The 6,588-nt window shown below is 38.2% G+C and overlaps 2 pseudogenes; both read left to right on the top strand.

Moving 5' to 3' along the window:
* Positions 1-2,575, top strand: part of LOC100947927 — a 3,075-nt pseudogene extending 500 nt beyond the window's left edge.
* Positions 2,576-4,733: 2,158 nt separating this feature from the next.
* Positions 4,734-6,310, top strand: LOC100947605 (annotated as a pseudogene).
* The last annotated feature ends 278 nt before the right edge of the window (positions 6,311-6,588 follow it).

Raw genomic sequence — 6,588 nt, 5'->3', positions numbered from 1 at the left:
TTGAGCTATAGGCGCCGAGCCAAAAAAAAGAATTTCTTAAGGTGCAAAAGAAAAATTACCAAGAATAAAAGAAAAGAATTACAAAGGAGTTACTCAGTATGATTACAGATCCTTCTGTTATTGTTGTGGCTGATTGGTTGAAGATTTGTGCTACTCTAAAGAGCTGGACCAAGTAGTGCTGTGTGTTGAAACCTGGGGTGGTACTGATCTATAAAACAAACAAACAAACAAAAATGGTCAGTGGGTACATGCAGTCCTTCTGAATGCCTGTGAAATCACTGAGTATCCCAAAGCCATCAAAAAAGGATGGCTTTTGTTTCAAACTTTTCCATCCTTTGGAACAATCTATTTGGGCAGTGAAGGGTCAAAAGAGTGAAGCAGTTGGATCCATAACTCAGTCCCTCCCTAGCAGTTACTTGATCATCTAAGCTACTTCGAAGTCTGCTGGAAGGTGCTGGATGGATGCTTTGGAGTGGCTTTTAAATGTTCTAGTCTTCTTAAATGTACAATGATCAGGGAAGGAAAGGAACATGACCTAAGCATTTCATCAGATAGCACACATGTGACTTTGTATGGCTTATTACGTGCTAACAATCTCCACAGAGGTGACAGCTTTCAGTTAAATGATAGTGAAATTGAACAACAACATTTGAAGGACCAAGATATGTATTCTGATGAATCTGATAAAGAAAATGATCACCTATGGTTTATCCTAAAAGGGTACATGTGAATCTTCCTAAATGTAGAATATAAATGTCTTAACACATTAACTAAGAAAAATGACATGAAGGCTATGTTAACCAGTTGGATGAAAGTATTTCAAATTGTATATAGAAACAACACACTGTACCCTATGATAGTATTAATGTACACAGCTATAATTTAATAAATAAATAAATAAAAAGAAAATGATCAAGAAAATGAGGAGTCTGACAATGAGGTGATGGGCAAAAGTCAAGTGAAACAGATACATCAGAAAGGCAAGATGACTCATATATTGAACCTGAGCCTGTTGAGTCTTTAAAGGAGACTCCCTCCCCTGAACAGAGCCACGAAGAACTTGGAGAGGCAAGTGAGGCTTCTCAAATAGAAACTGTGTCTGAAGAAAACAGAAGCCTTATCTGGACACTGCTGAAATAAGTACATCCTGGCATGGACCTGTCCAGGGTGGTTTTGCCTACTTTTATTTTAGAACCCCATTCTTTCCTGGATAAACTTTCAGATTACTACTATTATGCAGATTTCCTTTCTGAGGCTGCTCTTGAAGAAAATCCTTATTTCTGTTTAAAGAAAGTATTAAAATGGTATTTGTCAGGATTCTATAAAAACCCAAAGAGACTAAAGAAATCTTATAATTCTATCCTTAGTGAGACTTTCCACTGTTTATAGATTCATCCCAGGAGAAACAGCAAAACTTTTTATATTGCTGACCAGGTGTCCCATCATCCACCAATATCTGCCTTTTATGTTACTAACGGAAAAGATGGATTTGCCTTAGCAGTAGTATCTTGACTAAGTCCAAATTTGATGGAAACTCATTATCTGTAATATTAGAGGGAGAGGATGATTAACTTTCTCTAAAAGAGGTAAAGATTACATGATGACAATGCCATATGCTCCTTGCAAAGGAATTCTTTATGGCACAAGGACACTGGAGCTTGGAAGAATAGTCAATATTACATGTCAAAAAACTGGATACAGTACAATACTTAAATTTAAACTAAACCCATTTCTAGGGAGTAGTGATTGTGTTAATCAAATATCAGGGAAACTTAAATTGGGAAAAGAAGTCTTAGCTACTTTGGAAGGCCACTGGGATAGTGAAATTTTTATTAATGACAAAAAGACTGATAATTCAGAGGTTTTCTAGTGTCCAACACCCGACATTAAGCAATGGAGATTAGTAAGGCACACTGTAAAATTTGAAGAACAGGGAGATTTTGAATCTGAAAAACTCTGGCAGCAGGTAACTCAAGCTATAAATGCCAAAGACAAGACAGAAGCTACTCAAGAGAAGTATGTTTTAGAAGAAGCTCAAAGACAAGCTGCCAAAGATGGAAAAACAAAAAATTAGGAATTGACTTACAAGTTATTTGAACTAGATCCAATCACAGGAGAATGGCATTACAAGTTTGTAGATACCCAACCAACCATGGGACCTACTTAATGATATGATACAATTTGAAAAAGATGGTGTTATCTTGATCAAAGTGAAACATCGTATTCCAATGGTTGGTGTCCCAGAAATGTGAAACATAAGCCAACCAGACAACAGAAGAAAATAGCAAAAGGATATTCTTTCCCAGAACCTAATATACAAGACTCATCTGGAAGCAAAGCTTAATCATTAAAACCAAGTACAAGAAGAAAGAAAGGGGTAGAACTAGGAGACATTCAAAGTTCCATTGAATCTATAAAACAAATACAGGAGGAAATTAAAAGAAACATTATGGCTTTTCAAAATCATTTAGTTTCAAGCACACCTGCTATGGATTATTTTCTGCAGCAAAAAGACTACTTCATCATTTTCTTCTTGATTTTGCTTCAAGTCATAATAAACTTCATGTTTAAATAGGAAAAAAAGAAGTGAAAAAGGGGACATTACAACTGATGACACAGTAATAGAAAATATCATCTATGTCTATTATGAAAACCTCTATGCACATAAACTAGAAAATTTAGAGGAAATGAATACTTTTTGGAAACCCATGACCTCCCAAGCTTGAATCAGAAAGAAATAGAAATCCTAAACAGACCAACAATGAGTAACAAAATTGAAACAATAATAAAAACCCTCCCAACAATAACAAAAAACCCACAGATCAGATGATTCACAGCCAAATTCTACCAGACTTACAGGGAATTGGCACCCATTCTACTGAAACTGTTCCATAACACTAAAAAGGAGGGAATCCTCCCTAATTTATTCTGCAAAGCTAGTTTCACCCTGATACCAAAGCCTGGAAAGGACGCAGCAACAATAACAAAAGAAAACTACAGGCCAATATCATCACTTAGAAAGGTAGACTCAAGAATCCTGAACAAAATTCTATCAAACTAAATTCAATAGCACATCAAAAAATAATCTACCAGCGGTGCCTGTGGCTCAAAGGAGTAGGGTGCTGGCCGCATACACCGGAGGTGGTAGGGTCAAACCTAGCCCTGGCCAAATAATAATAATAATAATGATGATAATCTACCATGAAAAATTGGGATTCTTCCTGGGAATACAAGGATGGTTCATAGATACAAATCAATAAATGTGATCTTTAAAACAATCTAGCCATACAAGGAACACATCTCAAAATAATGAAGGCCATATAAGAAAAATCCAATTTCTACCAAATGAGGAAAAGCCAAAAGCATTTCCTCTAAAAACTAAAAAGAGGCTCAGCCGGCTAAGGCACCAGCCACATACACCTAAGCTGGTGGGTTCGAATCCAGCCTGGGCCCACCAAACAACAATGACAGCTGCAACCAAAAAATAGCCAGGCGTTGTGGCAGGTCCCTGTAGTCCCAGCTACTTGGGAGACTGAGGCAGGAGAATTGCTTGAGCCCAGCAGTTGGAGGTTGCTGTGAGCTGTGATACCACAGCACTCTACCCAGGGTGACAGCTTGAAGCTCTGTCTCAAAAAAAAAAAAAAAAAAAAATATATATATATATATATATGTATATATACACACATATAAAATAAATAAAAAAATAAAAACTAAAAAGAAAAGATAAGGATGGTTGCCATAGCAACTTCTATTCAACATAGTGCTGAAACTCCTAGTAAGAGCAATCAGGCAAGAGAAAGAAACAAAGGGCATCCAAATCAGGAAGAAGAGAACTTGATTTAGACAACTACCCCTGTTTGCCAATGATATGATCTTATATTTAGAAAACCCTAAAAGACTCCCCCCCCCAAAAAAAAAACCACTTCTAGAATTGATGAATAAATTCAGTAAAGTTTCAGGTTAGAAAATCAGTGTGTGGCTCGGCGCCTGTGGCTCAAGTGGCTAAGGCACCAGCCACATACACCTAAGGTGGCGGGTTCAAAACCAGCCCAGGCCCGCCAAGCAACAATGATGGCTGCAACCAAAAAATAGCCAGGCATTGTGGTGGGCACCTGTGGTCCTAGCTACTTGGGAGGCGGAGGCAGGAGACTCGCTTGAGCCCAGGCATTGGAGGTTGCTGTGAGCTGCAATGCCACAGCACTCTACCCAGGGGGACAGCTTGAGGCTCTGTCTCAAAAAAAAAGAAAAGAAAATCAATGTGCACAAATCAACACCATTTCAAATATACAAATAATAGGCAAGATGGGCATCAGATAAATAGCTCAATACCATTTATAGTAGCTACAAAGAAATAAAATACCTAGGAATATACTTAACCAAGGAGGTGAAAGATCTCCACAAGGATAACTACAAAATACCAATGAAAGAAATCATAGGTGACATAAACAAATGGAAAAACATTCTATACTCATGGATTAGAAGAATTAGCATTTGTAAAATATCCATATTGCCCAATGTGAATTACAGATTCAAGGCAATTCCCATCAAAATTCCAATGTCCTGACACACAGAGTAAGCTCAGGAGCTCAGCACTTCTAAGAGATATCATGTCTGTTATCAAGTTAGCAAAGCCAAGATATACTCATCAGCACTGCACAAACTTTAGTCTAGAGCAACTTACAGAATTGAGAGTAGAGTTTATGAAGAGCGTGTACCCAGACTGGGTTACCATAATGAACCTGGCTTCAAGATACCACCTTGATGAATCAGTAACAATGACTTGGTTCAAGAACCAAGGAATGGGCAACAGCAGCAACAACAGGCTCAGCCAAGTGTGGCACCAAGAGCATCAGACCAGACTATTTCAGTGAAGGAAGAGGAGATCCTGACCCTCTTACCCATAAATGCTGAAAACACTCATCCAATGAGTCCTGGAATTTCAGATGCATCTTATCATGATTCACATGAACTTTCTGGTATCAAGAAGCCTGGAGGGACTGGTGCTTCTGTGTGGAATTCATCAGGGGACTCTCAGCTTTTTGATATTCAACAGATATCTCTGGGGGATTCTAATCCTTCTGGGGCCTCCATTTCCTATGAAATAGATGAATTTGTGAAGCTATATGACCTACCTGGGGAAGAAGATCCTAGCATGCTAGATCAAAATCTTTTCCCAGTGCACCTTGATTGAGGGGCTATGGTCATCACTGATCTTGAGTGTAACTCTTAATGTATCTACCTCCTGAGAAAGATCTGTGATCCAAATCCTGACCAACCAGGAGACACTTTCAAACACCTTGAATGAGTTGACTCAGTCTAAACACATCAGAGTCAAAGGATGTATCTTTTTCTTTAAGAAGAAAAAAAAATCCCTTAATTTTCATCATTGCCTGCATATTCTGTGTTCCATTTGAGTGCCTCCTCACCCATATTTCAATATTTAAGACAGTTAGCAGCCTGACCTGTCTCCCTGTTGTTCCCTTTGTGCTGGACAGGAGCAGGTGCAGCTGGAGCTGGGATGTGCCATCCTGCTGCATCCTGCCCACCAGGTCCATGGCCCTCTTTCGGACCTATTGAACCAAAACATGTCACCCTAGAGCTCTCAGGGCATCCTCCACATGTGGCTGTGAGACTATAGCACTCTGGGGGCGTCAAGAAACTTCCTGCACTGCTATAATGAGCCTGGCATTGTGATGAAACACTTTCCCTCTATGTCTGAGTGAATCTTCTCAACAACCACAGAAGATAATGATGCTTGAATTGAATAATTAATCTCAAAGCTCTTGAGATTAATTGAGTTTGATACCCAGCTCTTCCATAAAATAGGTGTGGAATTTTAAAATAAAGATTTGGAGGTAAATAAACATGTGGTTACCATGCAGATTTGGGACATAGCTGGTGAAGAGCAATTCTGAAGCCCGAGGATGTCATTTTACAGAGGTTCTGACTATTGGCCTGCTTACTTTTAAGTGTTGATGATTCACAAAACTTCCATAACTGGAGTAACTGAAAAAAAGAATATATCATGGGGATATGAAAGGACCTGAAAGCTTTCCTTTTGTGATTTTGCATAACAGGATTGACATAAGTGAATGGCAGATGTCTATAGAAGAAACCCAGATCTAGTGCAGGGATAACAGTGACTATCCTTACTTTGAAACAAGTGAAAAAGATGCCACAAATGTCACAGCAGCCTTTGAGGAAGAGTTTTTCCTACAAGAGACAGGTCAGATGAGATGACTTGATTTAGACAGACACCATCAGTCTTCACTGAAAGCCAAAGCCCAGCTCATCTTGTTGTGATTATTAAAGAGATTGTTCATACATTATAACTCACAGGTGTACACAAAATAAACACCTTGGAGCAGAGATGATTAACTAATAAAAGTAAACTAATTCATATTGCTACTTCATTAGTTGGTGGGGGAAGGGACACATCCACTCACTGAGGAATCTATTTACTCAATAAAGGCACCTTACATTTATAAATTGTCATGAAGTCTAATAATGTTTCTTTAATTTAAATATGTAAATTACAGAGCTAATGAATGAAATATATAAGACTTTAATTATAATTAAAACAAAAAA

The sequence above is a fragment of the Otolemur garnettii genome, unplaced genomic scaffold (genome assembly GCF_000181295.1).
Source record: "Otolemur garnettii isolate 467f Iridium unplaced genomic scaffold, OtoGar3 scaffold00003, whole genome shotgun sequence".
Lineage (NCBI taxonomy): Eukaryota > Metazoa > Chordata > Mammalia > Primates > Galagidae > Otolemur > Otolemur garnettii.
The sequence above is the reverse complement of the archived record's forward strand: the minus strand, read 5'-3'. Positions and strand labels throughout refer to the sequence as shown.